This window comes from Haemorhous mexicanus, chromosome 8 (assembly GCF_027477595.1).
Source record: "Haemorhous mexicanus isolate bHaeMex1 chromosome 8, bHaeMex1.pri, whole genome shotgun sequence".
Taxonomy (NCBI): domain Eukaryota; kingdom Metazoa; phylum Chordata; class Aves; order Passeriformes; family Fringillidae; genus Haemorhous; species Haemorhous mexicanus.
In genome coordinates this window covers 12468417-12488745 of record NC_082348.1, presented here as the reverse complement: position 1 = coordinate 12488745, position 20329 = coordinate 12468417, and the positions used below count along the sequence as shown (strand labels likewise).

Below are 20329 nucleotides of genomic sequence, written 5' to 3'. Positions count from 1 at the left end.
GAGCGGCCCGAGCTGTTTAAGGTGCCGCCGCCGCCGCTGCCGCCCCGCTCCACCTTAACGCGCGGCGGCGGCGGACGGGCCCATTGCCGCGCCGGGGGTCGGCGGGCCCGGGCCCCCGCGAGCCGCGCCGCCGCCGCGCCCGCCGGACAGCGGCACCCACGCGCGGCCCAAGTGGCCATCGCGGCCGAGCCGCCGAGCCGCAGGTGACGGCGGGTCCCCGCACCGCCGCGAATCCCCCTCGGCTGCGCCCGGCCCGGCCCCCGGCGGCGGGGCCGGGCTATTTATAGCAGCCGCCGCGGCGATATAAGGGATGGCGGGCGCGGGCTGCGCTGCCGCGGCCGCCGGGGCCAGAGCGCGCGGGGGCCGCCGGCGCTGCCGGGCTGAGGGCGCGGCCCCGCAGCCCGGGTGAGCGGGCGGGGAGCGGAGCCGCTCCGTTCTCTGAGCGGGGCGGGGGGACACGGCCAAACAAACAATAACCCGGCTGCGTTCTGCCCGTCCTCCGCGGGACAGCGCCGTGCACTTTCGGCGCTCTAACGCGTGACAAACCCGCGGGAGGGGCGGGACCGCCGTGACACCCCGCGGTAACCGCGGCGGGGCTTCCCTCTGCTTCTTTCCTCTCCCCACAGCGATTCCTGCTGAAATGCGGCGCCCCACGCTGGCATGAGCCCTGCCGTCGGGAGCAGCGCGCCCCGGGCACCGCCGCTTTCCCTGGCCGCAGCTCGGTGTCGGGAAGAAAGCGCTGTCGCCGCGGAGCCGCCGCTCGCGGCAGCGCCGGACGCCGGGCAAGGGACGGACGGTACGGGGGCTTCGTGCGGCGGGTGGGCTGCGGGGGGCTCGGGGTCCTTGCCCTGCCGAGAGCCGGGGAAAGGGAATGTATGGCGCAATGGTCGGAACGCCGTGTGGTCCGTGCCTTCTCCGGGGTGAGCGCCGGGGAGAGGGGTCGCTCTGAGTTCCGCGGTATAATGGACGATCTTTGTAAGTTGAGGGTTTGTTGGGTTTTACTCGTGTCAGGGGTTATTCCCCCCGCCACTGATTCAGAGTCACGGTATTATTTTACTTTCCTACCCCGGGTGTGTTTCGATGTGATCTGGGTATGGCGAGGATTCTTACCTTACATTAAAATTGCTCTTGGATCACTGAGTACTTTGTATAAGCTTCCATAACTTTTAGAGGGATAGAGATGCTATCTTCAATTACAGAGAAAGGAGGAGGAGGTACGGGTTTGGGTTTGGTTGGTTTTTGGTTCGTTTTTTTTTTTTTTCCCCTGGTTTTGCTTTACTTTTACTTTGCTTTTATACTTTCTGCTTTAAGAAAACAAACTGAACCACAGATAGGACAAGGATTTTTCAGACCTTGTGATTGAGATTGCTGGGGATTAGAAAGAAAACTTGTAGGGTTTTTGTTTGTTTATTTACTTTAATGGCTCAATTAGAAACAACGTATAAACCCCTGCTTCCTAGAAACAACGTATAAACCCCTGCTTCCTAGACAGAGAAACTAAGATAAAGCCACGCTGGCTGCAAGCTGAGGAGCAAGTTAAGTGTTAGACCTGGATGGATCACTCTCAAGCATCCTGCACTCCTCTGCTCCAGTGACTCTCCTTGTCGTGCAACAAATTGGGACTTCACACCAGCAGGTCAGAGTGGAGACAGGGCTTTTCTTAGAAGAGCAAAGCGTACAGGGAAGCCTTGATCCCGGCGTGAGGCTTTTTCCCAGCACAGGGAACTGCAGCCCTTCAGCACTGTCAGCTGGCACTGATCTCCAGTAATGCCACAGAAATATGAAAATCTAAGCCACCAAGTCCTCAGGTAGCTTAAATCATCTAAGTTCAGATTTTGTCGGCAGGCTTAAAGGGATGCTATTGACTGGAAATGTTTATGTACGTCTTACCTGGAAACTGTTGTTCATACAAGAGTTGATATTAAGAAAAATGAATCAACTTTATAGTTGCATCAGGTATAAATGTACTTTCTGAGTTTTCACTCTGAAATTACCTGGTTAGCTCAGGCTCTTTTTGCAGAAGAGAGATGCATTTCAAATGCCTAAAACTGTCATTTTTCTTTATGAAAGGTACTTGTCTCTTGCCCTGAATCTTTTAAAATGAATTTGCAAAAAAAGGGTCTATTAATTTAAGAAAGGCTAGGAGAAAGATAAGAGAAAGAACAAGGGGTGTGGCAAGGAAATTGCACAAAGTAACAGCTTTAAAGAAAAACTCTCTGTAGTAGAGCTTCAGACTGCCTAAGAGGTAAGATTTCTTTCTAGCTATTTAAGTCTGAAAATACCAAGCTGACAGCATCTCCTAAAAAATAATACTGTCTGTAGAAAATAGGTATGAATAGCTTCATATTGTAGTTCTGCATCAATTTGTCTTTCTTTGATTTTGCTCCTTCATTCCGGGAGATATCCAATATGATAGAGTGTATACCCAGATTGCAGAGCGCCAAACACCCCACCAGCATCACTCCTGAACCAGAGCCGCTGGGTCAGAGCTGGCCCAGCACCTCTTTTCAGTAATTATCTGAGAGTCAATTCTGTTTATTGAAGTTTTTGGTGGGTATTTTCACAAGCTCCAAATTTTTTGCAGAGAATGCTAAGAATTGCAGAAACTAAACTTGCCTTCTTTGGGGAGAGCATTTTGGTATGTGCCGCATTGGATGGTCTTTTCTTGACCTGGGACTGAGACTAACACGAGGGAGGAATAACATTGTATCAGAAGAAGGTGGTTAGAAAGGACTTTCTTCCTTCTCCCCACCCATTTTTCTGGCACTGGTGAACAAATGGCATTTGGGGACTGGAAGGAGGAGGATGAGTCCTACATGTGAGCTGGTGTTGTCATTGGCAAAGGCAATGTAAGATGGATATAGGAAAAAGGGATGTGATGATTCATTATTGTTGTCATTGTGCTGGGGTTTCTTAGGCCCCTCTTTAACTGCAGTGTCCTGTACCCAAGTCCTCCCTGGCCCATTAGCTGCACCATGTGCTCCTAGTGGTGTTTCAGGGCTGACAACATTTGAGCAGGAGCTCTACTCCCTTCTCTTAATTCTAGAAGGCTCCTTGTTAAACTTTATTCATTTCTGCCCTTTCATTTTTATCTTCTTTCCTTGGGTGTGAAGTCCTTTTTGTAGCTGGATTCAAGCCAAGAACCTCTATCCACAGCTGCCAAGCCTGGCATCCCTACTGGCTCCAGGTGAATCAGTTCATTAGGATGAATCAGTATGCCCTGTAAAAGCTTTAGGGTCCAGACTTCAGCTTGACCACTCTTAGTAATTTGGTTTTGCCTGGTTTATTTGTTTGTCACTGCTTCAGCTAAGCTGTCACTTCTGGTGGCTCCTCGCTTCAGACTTGCTCAGCCTTTGGAGCCATGCAGGGCCTTCAGTCAGTGTCCCTACACTTTGTGGAGCTGCTTTTGCCTCAGCATTGTAACTTCTCCATGACCACTCACCCTTTACCTCTCTTACCTGCACAGGGGGAGTTAGGAGGGATTGCACCTCAGCATGGGAATCTGCAGCTCTCAATGCAGGGAGTACTTCAGACTCTGGAGGTGGAGAATATTAACATGAATCCACAGGAATGAAGAGGGGACTGTTTTTGCATGGTGGAGGTGTTTGCATAAGCTTTTACTGTCATAAATAAGTAGATCGGAATTCAGGGGACAGATTCAATGTGAAAAATAGGGAATTAATTTTCAGGCTTCCAAGGTAGGGCTGAGGAAAATAATGGTGTTAAAAGATATGGAAATGTGCCTTGAAAGTAACCTTGCCAAGACGGATGGTGTTATTTTTGTTTTATGGAGCACCCAAATTTAATGAGGTATAAAGCAGAAGGCTTGGGAGGATTTGGTCCAAGTGAAAACAGAATGAGCGTGGGACTGGCAGATGGGAGGAACATTAGCCCACTCCTTGGTGGATTTCTTGCTTCTTTCTCCTGTTGTTGCTTACAGGGGTGCTTGAGAGAAGATACTTATTGGGGAGGGAAGAATAGCCCTCCTGTTCTACTTGAATGTTGCTGGTTGTATTTTTCTCTGTGGGGAAACAAAGTTCTGGTGCTCCAGTGGGTCACATCCTGAGTGCCTGTATCCAAAGTAAATCTAGAGCAACACTGTCTACTTCAAAAATATCTGCAATAAGCCAAGACTGGCTCTTTCTGAACAGAGAGTATAAATGAACAGCTATAACTTCAGATGCTGAATTTTTTGGCATGCTTTTTTTTTTTTTTTGAGATTTATGGCTCTTTTATTCTCTGTTTGAGAATGTAGTGGAGCAACTGCTGATCTGTGCATGTGTATGTGTGAGTAAATGTCAGTGGAGGAGTAATATATATGGAAATCTTGCATAGAGATAGAATAGGCAGCAGGTTTGCCATTAGATAATGAAATAATTGTACAAAAATATGTCTTCTGAAATAACGATTGAGGGAAGGGATAGGGACAGAGTTGGGGGAGGTTAACAATATTTTTGAGTAATTTGCTCTACTTGTAGTACTCGTTACTGACTCTCCTGCAGTTTTACTGCTTCAGACAATGCTTTTCCAGTGAGTGGTGCTTAGTGTTGCACAGGCAGATAGGTTCTATGTGAGACACCAGCCCAATTATTGGAGCTAGGTGAAGGGATGGGAAACTGCCCCCAAGTACTTTGTCACAACCTGGCCAAAGGTAGGTAGGCTAAGGTCAGCAACTCTTACAGGTTCCAATGAACCTGCCTTTCACTAAGTCCACTTTTCTTTCTAAAATGGAGTAGTAGAAGTTATTTCTTTGTGTGGTGTGTTGGGAGCATAAATATAGCTGAGATACTTCAGAAGGCATCTAAGTACCAGAGACAGTCTTGGATGGGATTTCCCTTCCTGCTACTTTTGGCCAGAACTGACCAGCAGAGATGTTCAGTGCTTGTATATTTGCATATTAATTTTTGGCTAAATTTTGTTAACCTTAGAATTTGACATTGATAGGCTCAAGAGTAAAATCTTTAATTACTTTCTTCTACTATAGAGCAGCTTAAAAAGTTCCTGGCACTCTTTCACCCTCTCCCAAATAAAACAATGCTTGCCTTGCCTTCTCTTCAAGATCTGCTTCTGCAAAGAATGTTGTACCAAATATATAACTTAATACAAGGTGGTAAAAATGGTTTATTCTTTCTTAATCCCAGCTCTTGACTGCATCTGCCTAGTTCTTGGTCTAGAGATAAATGTCACTGAGGACTGCCTGGGGACTATTTTGCATCTGAATGGTGACTTTTAATGATTCAGGTAATGGGCCAGACCACTGTTTAATGTAGTGATTGGTGCTAGTCCACTGAAATCCAAACAGCTGCCCCAAGTTTCTATAATCTCCAGTAAAAACAAGTACAACAGCATCAGCCTTGCAGCCAGTTTACAGTAAACCTGCTCCCTGGGCTGTGGGTTAACCTCCTTAAATATCCCTTGTGGTCAGGTCTGTTACTCTTGTATGTGAAAATAAGTCTTGGTGTGCTTTCTGATTTACTGAAGTGTAAATAAACCAAGAAGGTCTTTCAAGTTCAGGCTCTCTCATCAGCATATATTAGTAACGCTCATCAGCTTTTGACTGGAACTTTGATGGCATAATTACTCTGAAAGGGTAACGTATTCAAAACTACCTGTGTGACTTTGGGAGTTAGATTCCTCAGAGTTTAGTCATTATTTTAAAAAGTCATTAGCTTTTTAAGCTACACACACTCCTGGAAGTTTCAAGCAAAGGCTTCTGTTTATCTTGTCTTTAAAATGCCAGTTTCTAGGATGAGAGCAGCAGCTCTGCCGCTCCACTTATTTCAATTATTAAATAAGAGTGTTGGAGAAACAATTAGAAAAATACTGTGGTAAATAAATTCTCATGGGTAATCTTACTAGAGAGGTCCAAGAGGCAAAAGTGTACTTTTCAGTCACCTGACAGCAGGATGGATATGGGCATGTATTTTCAGCTATGTCTTTAGGACAGCTGAGAGGATGACTGATGTCTCAGCTGTTGTTGTAGACATAGCAAAGCATGTATTTCTCTAGTCAGGATTTGGTGCACTTAACTCAAACAGCTTGTGACTAGAGCAGGTCAAGTCACTGGGGCAAACGTGGTTATCAGCAGAAGCAGATAAACTAAGAAAACAGTCTTGCATACTCTAATGTTTGTGTAGGTAAGATTTAAATTTGCTATCAGTCCTAGGGTTCTTTATGAGCAGTGATGGATTAGTCTTGATACTTGTGCAAGTTTTAAAGCATTCCTGTAACACTTGTAATGCAAAATCTATTTATTTTGCAACATACCTGTGAGATAGGGACCTGCTATATCTCATTTGTACAGCTAGGGAACTGAAGTATTCAATAAAGCTAAACACAGCATGAGGGATTCTGCACACAAGAAAGTCTGCAGCAGGACAGGCAGGAGGGTGCTCACACAGTCTTAATTCCCATGAAAATCAACAAGCTCTTGTCCATGCTGTTCCCATCTGATTCTTCCTCGGTGCTTCTGAAGCAGCTTGTGGCATTTGCTTGGCTAGACAATGTGTGTTTGTCTTTTCTAAGGCAGAAAGCTCAAGCCTGGTGATGGAGAGAGGGAGGTTGTGGATGCCATGGGACAGGGAGAGAGAAATGGCAAGCGTTTCTCACAGCGGCTTGTGAGAGATTTTAGGGAGTTGGAAAGATGTGATAACCTGCTGACCATAAACAACTTGCAGGTGCTGTTTTTTTACCTTGTTTTTCCACCTTGTTTTTCTGTTCCTCTCAAGGACAGTGCATGAGAAAGATGTTTGTGTTAGTTAGCCAATAGAATAGGATCTATCGTACCTCTCTATAAAAACCGCGCGGTTCGTTTGAATAAAGCGCTGCTTCGCCTTTGCTACGATCCTGCCTCTCGTCTGTTCCTGCCCCGACGCCGGCGCGCGAGCGACAGGAGGTGATGTGTGTCTGGGGAAGATGAAGAGTGGGGAACATCCCCCAGCTAGAGATACCTCCACCACCACTTCTTCAGTGAGTGGCTTCCCCAAGGCTGGCACAAGTTGCTTCTCAGCTACTGAAACTGTTCCTCTCTGGCAAATCCCTGCTCTTCCTGTACCCAGAGCCAGCTCTGCTCCTCTTAATAAAGTTGATATGAGTGGCTGGGTTGATGATGGAGCTTCCTGCCCAGCTCCACTTCTGCTGCCACAGTGCTGAGTTCCTGTGTTACCTGGGTTCCCTGATGCAGCAGAGCTTCCACTGCTCCATCTCAGCCATGTGAGGGTCACCAGTGCTTGGAGTTTGGTGGAGGAAGTTGTCCAAAGCTGGCAGGAGGAATTTTTTGTTATGGTTGCATGATGAACAGTAACAATGTGAGTTTTATTGCTCAGAATGTATCCACATTTATAGGATGCTATATTTAAAAAGGAGAAAAAATGAGTCATGGGGAGCTATGCTAATGCTAAGTATTTATGTCTACCTCTTGTGAGGCTCAAGGCAGTGGGAGTTGAGCAACATTCTTGTGAAGTGTCTAGAGGATTTATGGATCAAACTAAAGCCTGCTGAAGTCAGCTGTAAGTCATGCAGTGCCTTGCTCGGGGCCCATGTCATGTACTGTGTGTGGGTTACAGTGAAATATTCCTCTTGGGAAACCCAGGAGTGCTCTGTGCTGCTGGCTTCCCTGGGCTTGGGCAAGAGCTTGACTTGCTCCCAGTGCTTATTACTCTGCCACTGGGAAGTCACTCCTGGCTTGCTGCCAGGGCAGGAATGTTGCTGTGCCTCCCAGGCCATGCCTGCAGCACCATAGGAATGGGTACCTGTGCCCTGAGTGGGAGCAGGCAGAGCCTGGCATGTCTCAGCTTCTCCTGCACTCCCAAGGAGATGTAATGTCAGGGTCTGCTGTGGAAAGTTGCTGGAGCTTTCCTTTCAGAGCTGGCTAGGGTCACAGGGATGCCAGGGTTCGGATGCTTTCACTTTTGGCATGTCTTGACACTAATTCAGTTGGCTTCCACTTAATTATGAAGTGCAAATGTTGGAGTTTTGTTTTTTTTAAAAGTTCTTTAACGAAATTGCAATCTGCTTGAGAGCACCAGTGAATTCAGCTTTCCAAGCGTCTGCTTGCCAGCATGCCTCAGCTCCTGTCACAGCTATAGGAAGAACTGGGATCAGGATTTCAGTTGTGGGTGAGCCAGCAATGGGGTATGGAGAGAGACTCTGTGAACAAACCCTGACAGCGCCATGTGTCCAAAAAATGCAGATTTGGTAACAGCAAGAGGCTCCACAGATCTTCTGTGTAATCCACTTATTAGAAGGAGGTTTTGAAGTGAGCAAAAAATAATTATTAAATTGAAATCTTCGCCTTTATTGGACTTTAATTTTGTTTTCTTGTGGTTTTTTTTTTTTTTAAAGAATTGGTCATATCAGTATGAAAATGAATGTGTTTAATCTTCCTTTGATATAGTTTTGAGTGGTACACTATTGCAGCCTGTTTTGTTTTCCAGTGCAAGGTGTGCTCTGGTTTATGGAAACAAATACTTGTTCATCTTGTGAGTATAAAAGGGATTGAAAGGCTTTTGAATAGGCATCTGCTATTTGCACTGCTGGAAGCAGTAAGCCTCACGGTGAGCAACAGATGATAGGCAATAGCTGGAGCCAACACCCACCCATTTTAGATTAAAAGGATGTTAATGGACATTAGTGTAGTGGGAATCACAGCCACTTTTTTCTTGATCTGGCCTTCCCACTTAAAGAACTACTAAAACACCACTGTAGCATGTCTTCAGGTACCTGGTGACTCCAAGAAAGCATTTAAGGGATTTTTTTTCCTGTGAAGTTGTGATCTTGTGATTCAAGTTCTTTACCAGTTGGTTGTTGAAACGCTCAGCCTGAAGGGGTACCAAATGACAAAAGTAACAGGATGCAGATGGAATTTAATCTCTTGGACACTATTATCGGGTCTGTCATCTGTACTTAGCATACCCAGATAGCTCTTGAGTGGTCTGCATAGACAGCTGGCAGTTTAGTAGAGATTGTGATCTTCAGAAAATATGTAGCTGATGTCTTGTGTAATACTTGCTATGGAAGTATTGGTGTCACCAGCCTAAATGCAACACTTGCTGGGTGGGGAACACATGTCTGTAAAGCAGGACTCTTTGGAAGATGTTTTTCAGTATCCAAGCACTCAATCCCAGAAAGAGTGATAAGGGCATCCACAGAGCTTGTGCTAAAGGGTGATGAACTGGGAGCAGGGAGATCACTGAAAGAATCCCTTTGGCTCAGCAGTGCTTGCTGCTGACTGCAGTTGCAGACTGAGGCTGGTTTGGTGGCTGCTGGTGTTCTGTAGGGACAAGAATCCCTAACTAACCTTGGAACAGGAGGAGACATGCCCCAGTGCTCTGGAAAAACCCTCAGCTGTTGTGAATTGTTTTTGTGCAATAGCGCAAGGTCAAACACTGCTGTTGTAGCTCTCAGAATAGTGCATGGTCTCGCTGTTAAGGTACCTGCCTGCATCTGACACAGCTGCCCTTGGAGAACAAGGCAGGTATTGCCTGAGCCCACTGTGTGCACTTCACCTGAATAGACCTTGGTGGTAGCTGGGGAAGGATGATAGCTTGGAATTCGAGCATCCAGAGGTTGTGATCAGCTGTAGGACGAGATGGACTTGAATAAGTACTTGCAGCTCTTCCCTAAGAAAATATTCTGTAGCTCAAGGGCAGAGTGCTTTGAGAGAGACTTCTGTTTCCTCCACATATTGTGGATGCTTTCAGATCTAATCTGCAGACAGGGACTATGTCAGGCATGAGGAGCTGTGCAGACCATTTGCTTTTCTTGAGCTTTGGGCAGGTCCAGAGATATACTGAATGCTCTGTTAAGATGCTCTGCTGGGCATCACTTCTTCTGTGCATCCTGCAAAATAGCTCCAGGAAGCACAAGGATGCTGACAAGCTCCTGCATCACCCTAGTCCTGTGAGCAGCAAGGGTTTTGTTACATGAGATTTACTTGTGCTGTATTAAAGCTGTTTTCAAAAGTTTTACTAGGACCAAATGCCTGTGGAGCACGAAAAGTCTTTCATGTTAATTGCCCACGTTAGCTAAGAGAATATATAATTCCTTATTCTTTTTGCAATGTGGCAAGCCTGTTTAATTAGGCAACTGGGATTTGAATTATTAAATAACAGAACAGTTTCAACCTACTTTTCTGTTGGTAAAGATCTCCAGCAACCCTGTTTTTTATTCCATGGATTTTTGAATTATGAGTTCCAGAAACTCTGTGAACCTCAGGAGGATGACTTACTGGATCCAGGAGGACAGAGAAATAGGACTCGTATTTTAAGGTCTCCTGAGCACAGCAAGTTATTCTCTGTTGTTTACATACCAGCCTCACAAGAGTATGGAAATAAATGCTAGGTTGTCGAAGCAAAGCAGAAAAATTGTGGTTTTGGGCATATCCTGTGTTGAAGCATCTGTTTGGTTTTGTGCAGCATAAGAATAAATCCTTCTACTGCACAAAACTCTGGGAGCAGCTCTCTCTGATTTGGGGTAAAAGAGAATAGAGCAAAGTAACAGGAGCTGCAGTTCATGTGGGCTTGGGAAGACTCATGAAGATGAACTGTCTTAGCTGGGAGGCGAGAAGGGACAACGAGGAGCTGTCTCGGCCAGAGCAGTGAAGAGCTGCTGAACTTAGGCAGTGATTGGAGGTCTGCCACCTTCGAGGCAATGACAAAAGGGCTGAGGAAATGGCTGCTAGTGTCCATGGTTGGGGCAGACATGCCAGCAGCCCTGGGCAGGGTGTCCTTATGGGCAGCAGGAGGTGAGGGACTTGCTGACAAAGCCACTTAGATGCAAAAAACTCCTGAAATATCTCCCAGCCTCAGGCTCTTCAAGCCCTCCTGACCCCAGGCTAATGTATTCTGGCTCCTGTTTGGGACTGGTGCACTTCAAAAGCCTTGTTGAGTGGATGGGTGGGTGGAACTGGTGACCCAAAATACCATTTCCCCTTCCTAAGGCTGGGCGTATACCAAACTTGTGTCTCTGTGTGGTAAAAGAATATGAACCAAAAGTGCTGAGAGATGCAGTGGTTAAATTGAAACATGCTGTGGCAGGATGAAAGTAATCTTGTCCCTTACAAGGCCTTAATGCTTTGGGGCTTTATTTATTTTAGTTTTTTCAAGTGGCTGCCATCCATGCTGTCTCTATCTGTGATTTTAATAGAGATATTTTTATATGCAGACATGTGTCAAGATTCCATCAGGTTAAATCACCCCATGTTATATTTTCACTCACTAGGTCAATATAAAAAAATATCTATAGCTATGTTTTATTTAAAATTTGAAGTCTGAATTGTCATTGAAGGTGCTGAAGCATAAGAGCAGACCTCTGTGTTAGGGTCTGTGTCCCTTGCAGAGAGCCTTGCAGTACAAAAAAGAGTCAAATCCAAATTTTTTCTGTTTCTGTTAATCTGGTATGTAAAATATGATGCAAATCAGAGATTTACATGGATTGCCCAGACTGAGGCTAATCCATAATCTCTTTGCTTGGTGTTTAAAAATAATGGCACTGTACATGCATAGGAATGGCATATGAGATCTACCCTAAGGCTAGAGCAACATAATGCTGCATCCCACTGGTTTTGAGAAGAGCCCTTGGTGTCTTGACTTGGTTACAACTTTGCAGCAGGGTAGCTGTACTTCAGAGCTGTGTGGTGGATGGAAATTAAAAACGGGTCCTATGGCTGAACCTGAACCTTTCTTTGGAATTTCTCAGCAAGGTCTTTAGGAGATTGAACATGTTTCCTTGCTCAGATTCTTCTGTTTCAAACAGGAGGAGGAGAGCAGAGTAATTGAACCAAAGCAATTATTTGGAAGAGCTAATGAAGGACCAGGGATTCTTGTTTGAAGGTAGTTCTTGATTTACCTCAATAGTCTAGATGCAGAAACTTTGGTTATTTTGCTTTATTTGGTTCATGTGTGGCCTTACCTGTGAAGTGACCCTTCCCACGGCTCAGGTAAAGCAAAGTTCTGTGCACTGGTAGGAGCTCTGTACCACTCAGCTACAGCTGCAGTGTCCAGTGGCACTGTAGTACCACTCACAGTGAGGGAAAGGTGAGTGTGCTCTAGCCCCAGAAAGTGACAAGCAGTATGGTGATACCAGTGTTTAACTGATGCTTTATCCTCTTGTCCCTTCCAAGGTCTTTACTGGCCCTGTTGCCAAGACTCAGAGGTGTGTTCACTGCCTGTATTGCTCTGTAGCCCAGCACATCTTCTCATTCCTCTAGGACAGCATCCCCTCAGGGAATCTGACTGTGCAATTTCTGCAAACCTGTCAGTGTCAGCCTGATAATAAGACAGAAGGAGGCATCATGTTGGTGTGGAGGACTGAATACCTTGAAAGCTGACTGCTGAAATGAGTATAACAAGTGTGGTGTACTTCTCCCATGTGAAAACAGTTTATAAGCCAAAAGCAGATGTTATTGTTAGGTCTGTGTGAAAGATGCTTTGTGGCAGAAGCAGGTGTGCCTCTCTTTTCCTTTAACTGGCAAGAGAATCTGCTGTTGCTTTCTTCTTTTCTTTTTCTTTTTTTTTTTCTCTATGCAATGGTAATTGAGTTTTGAGAGGGTTTATCTTTCCGTGAAGCTGTGGGTGAATTTCTGATGTGATTGCACGGTGTAGTGGTGGCTGGAGCCCTGCTGTTGCCTTGTTCATCAGAGCTGCTTCATGAGAATGCAGAACACTTTTGAGGTATGATTTCCCATCACATGCTAATCCAGTGAAGTGCTGTAGATTTGCTTGCTGGCACTGTTTAAATCCATAATGCAGCACCACCTGCCAAACCACGGGGCATAATGGAAGTGTTAATGAATGTACATACATACCCTCCCACATGGCTGCAAGTTGAATGACTTAAGAGTCAAGGCAGAGAATTTAGGCTGAGTGTAGAAGGAGCCAGAATTAGGGTATCCTGATGCAGATCTCTGCTGAAACTGAGGGGTGAGGGGTGACCACAGGGAGTGTAAAGTTGGGTCAGCTGACTTACAGGGTGCTTTCAAAGATGCATTGATTTTCAGCTGCTGCTCTATGGATTCATCAAGTCATGACACCTGAGATGTAAATTGGGCATTCAACAACAAAGTGCAGGTACTGAGCAGCACCAGCTGGGGCCCTGGTACCTCTGTTCTTAGGGGTATTCTCATGGGATGCTTCTCTCCCAAGGGCTGGCAGGGTGAAGGCACTTGATAGGAGAGTGGACTTGAGTCATGCAAGGGTAAACTCTGTTCCTCAGGGGTGGTTTGGCCAGTTGCCCAGTGGTTTGAGTGTCAAGGTGTGTGTTTGCCACCAGGATGGCTTGTCCAGGCTGGCACAAAGCGGAAGTAGAGTAGCAGGGAAAGAGTTAAACAGGGACAGCCAAGGGGTTTGCCAAAGAGAGGGGCTAGGAAGAGGCAGCAGGGCTGGCACATGGCTGGGATGTTGGCAGTGTACATGCACCCTGTCCTCAGGCAGGTTCAGTGGAATGCTGTGGCTTTGCAAAACCCTGCATCACCATGTGTGAGGCAGAGGAGGGGCCCATGCATCCACCCCTCATCCATTCCTCGTCCCTGTACCCAGCCCTGAGTTCTGCCCACCCTCCTTTTTGAGACAAGCAGTTGGATTTGCCAAGTATGGAGTCACCTCCCCAGCAGGCTGTTCGTAAGTAAGAGGCTTATGCTCTTGGCAGGCACTGTAACGAGCCTGGAAAAAATTACTGTTATGGGTCCTGGCCCAGTGATGAGATCTTGGAGTCTTCCAAGTGACAGAGTAATGACATGGACCTGGGAAATGCCTGGAATAGCCTTCCACACAGTTCTGGGATTCAGCGTCATTAGATTCTAAGTAAAATAGGCCATGTGCCTGTTTGGGTAAATTTGGGAGGCAGCTGTTCCATCCTCTTCTGAAGTCCATGATGGTGAAGCTCTACTCAATCTCCAGCATTACAGACCAACATACTCTCTGTTATTCTGTACCTGTAAGTGAGTATTAGATGTGTTGTGGGGAACCAGGGGAAGTGTCCTTGATCCAAGACCCTGGGAAAATTTATAGAGAGCCTTTCAAGCCTGCCTTGTGCCTTGGGGTGTAGAACTATTGCAGAAACATCAGTGCTGCCCCACAGCTCAAAGATAATTTCTGGGAACCTTGTGGTGGAAAGTGAACAGGCAATGTGTCTTTTTTTCCATAGGATATATACAACAGTAGTCTTTTTGCCTAGGAAGGGCATAGACATGAGTCAAGTTTAGGAAAAGATTTGCAAGTAGAGGACAGATTTTGTAAATAGCCTGGAGATCCCTACTCCCCTCACCTTCCTTCATCTGTCTCTTGGACTTGGTAGGATTCACCCATCCCTTAGTGGGAATGCTATTACCAGGGAACTTCACAGCCTTCAGCTAAGAGATGCAAAGTGTGTTTGCCAGGAGGGAAGGGAGTCTTTAAAAAGCCATTTACATCCTGAAAGACATCCGGTAGCAACACTGGAGATGTAAAAGCATTAAATACTGAATTGAGCCTGACTGGAAGACAAATGTGGAGCCAAATGCATTGATTGATTTGCAGAAGGGTGACTGGAATGAGGTGGCCCTGTACCCTTTCTATCCATTAATCATCTCCAAAGCATCCATAGGTGCCATGAAGTCTGTGCCTTGGAGCAGCCATGTGTGGACAGCATGGTGCCCATGAGGCTGCAGGGCAACAACCCTTCAAGGAGCTGGGCAGAGGGGTGGATGCACCCCTTGTTGTGGCAGGGGCTTTGGGACTGATGTGGGGAAGGCAGGGTGGAGCAGTGAGGAGGTCGATGCTGGGCAGTCCTTGGTGCTGCTTAGGATCGCCTCACAGCTCCATGATGCAGCACAGGAATTTGTTGCCTGGACCACTTCCACCTGCCCAAGGTGATCCTGGTTGAGGCCAGGAGGGCTGTGCTGTGCACATCTGGCTGTGCCATGCACATCTGGTCGCATTGCCATCATCAGGGCCACATGCAGGCAGCAGAACATCTGGGCTGCAAGCAGGACATTGCTGAAGCACTGGGCTATTGCTTCAGAAACCTCACTGAGCAACAAAGAGCAGCAAAACCACCCAGGGCAGTGAATTTGGGGTCTTTTCTATTAGTGTGTCAGCAGGCTGGGATGTTTAGGAGGGAAGCTGCCCATTTCCAGGGATTGTGCGAGCAGGAAGGGCAGCTATTGGAATTCGAAGCCGCTTCCTCCACTGAATTTGTTCTTGCTGTGTTATCTCTGCCTAGGCAGGGCAGGGGAACATCTTGGCAATCTGCTTTTTTGCTACAGTATGTTTAGGTCAGCTTCATTGGTTCCATGATAACATAGGAGAGGTCTTCCTGGCCTCACTAGCAAAGAATTTGCAATAGTAATACAGGAATCTGTCATCCCCTGATGTCTCCTGAGAATTTTGGAAATAAATGAGTAAGGAAAGGGATGGTGGATTTAAGCACACAAGAAGTAATGGAGGTAAGAGTAGCTGAGCCAGGCCCCAGTTACTGAGTAGGATGCTCTTGTTTCATACCTTGGCAAAAGGCTTGGATCAGCCTCCAGTTTACCCCCCTGAACTGGCAACAATACAGTTGTATTTGAGGTCTTAGAGATAAAGGAATGGATCTTGTGTAGCTGCTTTCTGGTCGCATAACTGGATTCTTCTACAGAACTGGTAGTGGCAGAGCTGTAACTACCAATGACCCAAATCTGACTGAAGTATTGCTTTTAATAATAATGAAAAAAAAAAAAAATCTGGCATCTGCACCTGACTGTTGGTTTGTCAGAGTGACAGAACTCTTCTTACATATTTTGAAAAGGGCACTACATCACCGAGGGAAACAGGCTGAAGATTAATGGAGTTTTTGTGGGAGGTGGAGGAGGAGTTGGGAGAGGGAAGCAGAGTTGGATTTGGATGACATTTGTCAGTGTGATTGACTCATGCTGTGCTGCGCTTACGTACAGATTGGGACACCAACAAGCACGTGCTTCCCAGTAAAAACAAGTGAGTCCTTGAACCCAGGCTGGCCAGGGAGAGCTGCTCAGTTCTTCAGCAAGGGCTACTCCTTACATCACTTAAGGATTTGCAGAGGGGGAAGGTGGGGGCTGCCTGCTACCTAAGCCACTTCCAGTGACGTGGCTTTTTATTATTATTTGTTCAGGCTATCATTCTGTGTTTCCTGAAATAACTACCAAGTATTCATCAGGCAGCTCCTGCCTTTAGCTGCCTTTTGTGTGAATCTCAAGTGCTTCATTACTCCCCCGGTGCGTTTTCTTTCTCTTACAGTAAATCTGAGCAGCATCTGTGTGGTGGGGGAGGTGAAGCAATTTTGGGTTGAAAGGGAGAAAAGGTCTGACTGGCACAGGAAGCCAGTGAGCAGTTCAGGGGACACAACACTTGGGGTACAGCATCTTTTTGCACAGGAGGGGAATTGATGAGGCCACTTCCAGGACCCACAGTTACATCCCCCCACATTCAAAGCCCAGCCAATTGCAGCTCTTTATTTCTTGGCAGGGGATTTTATTTTTAAATGACAGTTGGTTTAAGGCTTTTTTTTTTTTTTTAGTAGCAATCTGATAGTGCTTTGATCACTACTCCAAAGGGAAATGCCTGTAATTTCCTGTGCAGGTCTTACCAGGTGCTGGGCTCCATCAGATCCGGAAGCTGATGGGAGTTGGGAGCACCTGTTAGAATCTGCCTTCTTAGAAAACTTCAGAGACTTGAAATTTCATTTGTGTTTTGAAAAACCTAATGCCAGAGCTACAAAGGGCATCAGACTCTGGCTTCCCACATGACAGATCTGTTCCATGCTGACTTCCCACTGAAGACTGGAACACAGTCCAGCTTTTGTTCAGTGTGTCCTTTCAGAGGCATTGGCTGGGAAGGAAATCTGACAGACTGGAGAAAACTTGGCTAAGAGTTACTCATCTTTATTTAATAATAATTGGCAGGTTTTTTTCATACACCTACGAGTCCTTTGGCTCTTGATGTTTTGGGACATGGTCATGCCTACTTGAGGGAGAAATTCCTGAAGTTCATTCAGTCCTGATCAGCATGACTCAAGGGAAGTAGCAGCCTCCTAAAAGGCCATGTCCTGTCTTTCAAGGATTCTTAGTAGTTCCCAGCCCAAGGGATTGCCTACAACACATCAGGCTGAACTATTTTGGTACCTGGCTAGCGTCTCTGGGTGTGTCATGGTGGTTGTGTGGCTGCAGCCAGCAGTCTGCAAGAGGAACAGAGAGGGAAGTGTTCAGATTTTGCAGAGTTTCAGCCCTGCAGGCACTGCGTGGAGCTGCTAATGCTTACAAAGTGGCTGGGTAAAAGGGTGTAATTGAGTGAGCTGTGGGTAGAGGAAGAGTTCTTAATTGCAACCGTAGGAGGAGTTGGCAGCCTTAGTGGCTGATAGTCTTCCTCAGGTGAGATTGGCGTCCTCAGGTATGCAGAGTTCAGTCTGGCCATGAGTGAGGAGCCATGGACCAAAAGAAGCTGATGAGAAGAAAATTGCCTTGGCCATGGGTTGATGGAATCATCAGCATCCGTGCCTATACGTTAATATGTGCTAAATCATGACCTGTTGCTGAAGTGGACATTGGCTCCCTAAAGTTGTCTGCTTTGGAGAGCTGCAGCAGAGGAGGAGGGAGCTGGGTAGTTCTCACACAGGCCCTGCTGTAGCTTTTCTTGGAGGTTTCATAACAGAATTAAGCAATTTGTGTAGCATGTTGCCAAGGAGATTGTAAATCACTGTCATGCTGGTCTTCTCAGTCAGGGAGCTGGTGTCTTTAATTGCACTAACCTCCCCTACAAATCCAGGGCTTGGTTTTGAGCTTGCTGACCTTCTGTAAAGGCCTCACCCTGGGAGCTCAGTCTTCAGGACAGCAGAGCAGAAACCAGGGAAAGGAGTGCCAGAATATTGAATATCAACTATCTGGGGTCCATTTTATTTTTTATTATTGTCCTATGTGGCCACAACTCTGCTCAGAAGCTGTGCGCGGACCCACTTGCATTCAGGGCAAGTTGTGTAATGGGGGTGGGGATTAGATACACTGCCTACATTTTGTGGGCCAGTCATACAAACTAAGATGAATTTGGTGTTTTTATGTTACTTGGCTGCTCCAAGGGGATAACTCAGCCCTTCCACTCCATCTCCATGTCCAGACAGGTAAATGGGGTTTTGTACAGTTTATTCTGCCTCCTAAAAGAAAATACTTTTTGCTGAGGAGGCTCAGATTCAGTGACACCCATGGACCAACGCTTCTTTTTTCTTCCCATCCACCTACCCCAGAAGCAGCCAAACTTCTGACTGTCTCAGCATTACTGGCTTGTGCTGTCAGGCCACCAGTCTTGCCAGTGTGTATGAAGATGGCTGTATAAATGGCTGTATAAATCAGCCTCCTTCCAGTGACTAAACCAGAGCCCTGACAGCATTTGCCAGTGCAGGGTATGGATCCTTCTCTTGGCTCCCTCAAAATAAACAACTATATAAATTGTAAGATGATTATCATCAGACCTTATTAGTGTATTACCACATGCTGCTTTGTATTCAGACAACAGATAAAAACATTTGTGCTTCACTTTTCCCAGTCAGATCTACAGCAAACACGCTTATTCTTGCTCCCATCTGAGGAGGACTGTGTCAGTACTCTTGCCAAAAACACATGAAAATTAGCCCAGGTCTTTTGCACTTGCCTGTAGCTCTGTGCACCTTTGAGAGTGTTCAGTCTTTTCCAGGAAATGATATATGTTGTTTTAAAGGTTTGAATCATGAGCTGGTTAAGTTCATAATCTTGTCAAGGCATGAGTTGTCTTCGTGCTTTGGTTATCAGGGTAGATGGAGGGGCAGAGGGATGAAAGTGCTTGACTTTCAGAAGGTTTTCATTATGTACGTGCATGGCTGGAGCATGGGACCTGCCATCTCAGTGGAAAGAGGAGTGCTTCCATGAGCAGCAAAAACAGCCCTGCAGAAACATCTACTGACACTCTGAAGTTTTCATCTGTTGTTCTAGCATCACCTAAAACACAGGGAATTGTGCTCAACAAGCCAGCCTACAGTTCTTGATTTTTTTTTTCAACTGGTTTTTTTTCAGTTCAGTTCTTGCTGTTTTCCCCAGGCTATGTAACAGTCAGTCTGGTGGTTCAGGCACACAGCACAACCAAACTTCTGGAAACAACGGGAAGCAAATGCCCCGATTCAGCTGATAGGCATGCTGGGCAGAGACACAGTTTGTACAGCGGGCTAAACATTATCCTAGCACTTTGGGGAGCATTTCATGCAAGATAAGCTTGAGGCTTCTTAGGAGTGGGTTAAAGGGCTGGCACAAAATGTCAGTAAAAATGTAATGCTTGTTGCCAAGCAGCAGCTTGTGGTTTTGTGAGGAGGTCACAAATCATGCACAAACGGAGTATGTTTTTCACATCCACAGACTGTCCCCCACCATGTCAGTAACAATCAGTCTTTCATTCTGCCTGGCTGGAACTGCTCTGCTGTGTAAAGAAGGATGGGGTGAAATCTTGGCCATGGGCAAAGCAAAAAATTGTCATTAAATGTGTTGGAAGGAGGGGCAGAGCTTTAGCCAGGGTCTGTGTCTCAAAAAGCCTGTGAGAATCATCTGACCCAAGAAAGATTACACAGAAATAAAACTTGCTATTTCAAGCAAAAATAAGGCATTCAGTTGAAATTCATTGGTTTTTCAGTAGCCCAGTCTGCTGTGTATTGATGTGTGGTCTCATAAATATGAGAAAGTGGCTTACTCAAAAATAGGGCTAAGAAACTTTTCCTTGGGGTTGTGAGGAAATGCAGTGAGACTGTTTGAAACTTCAGCTGGTTTGGTCTTCTCCCCATCCAGCAGATGTTGCTTGCAGTGGAAATTCTTGCTATTCTCAAGAATTTCCTCCAAAGGTGGTTTAGAAACAAGCAGACTTGATCATGCTTCTTGCTCTGAAAATGTTGGCTGGTCTTAATTTGGACAGGAGGCCTTTGCTGTTCTTAGACTCAGAAATCTCATCCTCTGTCTCCTTATGGGCTTTTCTTTTTAGAGGTGGTATGGGGTCTCCAGTGTACTGAAAGAATATGAGACCTCCAAGTTCACCAGGACAAAAGTGCTTTTATGATTCAATATTTTGGATTAAACTGATGTAACGGTTATGGAGAAAGGGACTAGAGAAATAAGAAACTAACCTGGATTAGGAGATTATGTTTTTGTGTTTTGACAAGAACACAATCAGCTTCTGTGCACAGAGCACATCAGACTTGCTTGGTGGTTTCTGAGAATGAAAAAGTTAAAGTTGTCTTTTTAATGAAAAAAATCCCTAGGGTTATTGGTAAAGCCTCCAAAAGTTTGTGTGTGTTGGTGGGGATACAGGTTGGGAGCCAACAGTTTATGGAGGTC

The 20329-nt window shown here is 46.0% G+C and overlaps 1 protein-coding gene across 3 annotated transcripts in view; it reads left to right on the top strand.

Annotated features, from left to right (window-relative positions):
* The first annotated feature begins 341 nt into the window (after nucleotides 1–341).
* The window catches only part of MRAS (muscle RAS oncogene homolog), a 38718-nt gene continuing 18730 nt past the window's right edge, over nucleotides 342–20329 (top strand). For 2 of the 3 annotated variants that reach the window (XM_059852774.1, XM_059852772.1), the window contains exon 1: nucleotides 434–796. The gene's annotated coding sequence lies outside the window, so the exon portion shown is untranslated. Of the gene's footprint in view, nucleotides 406–433; nucleotides 797–20329 lie in introns of those variants that run through there. The other variant, XM_059852773.1, reaches the window with a different exon arrangement.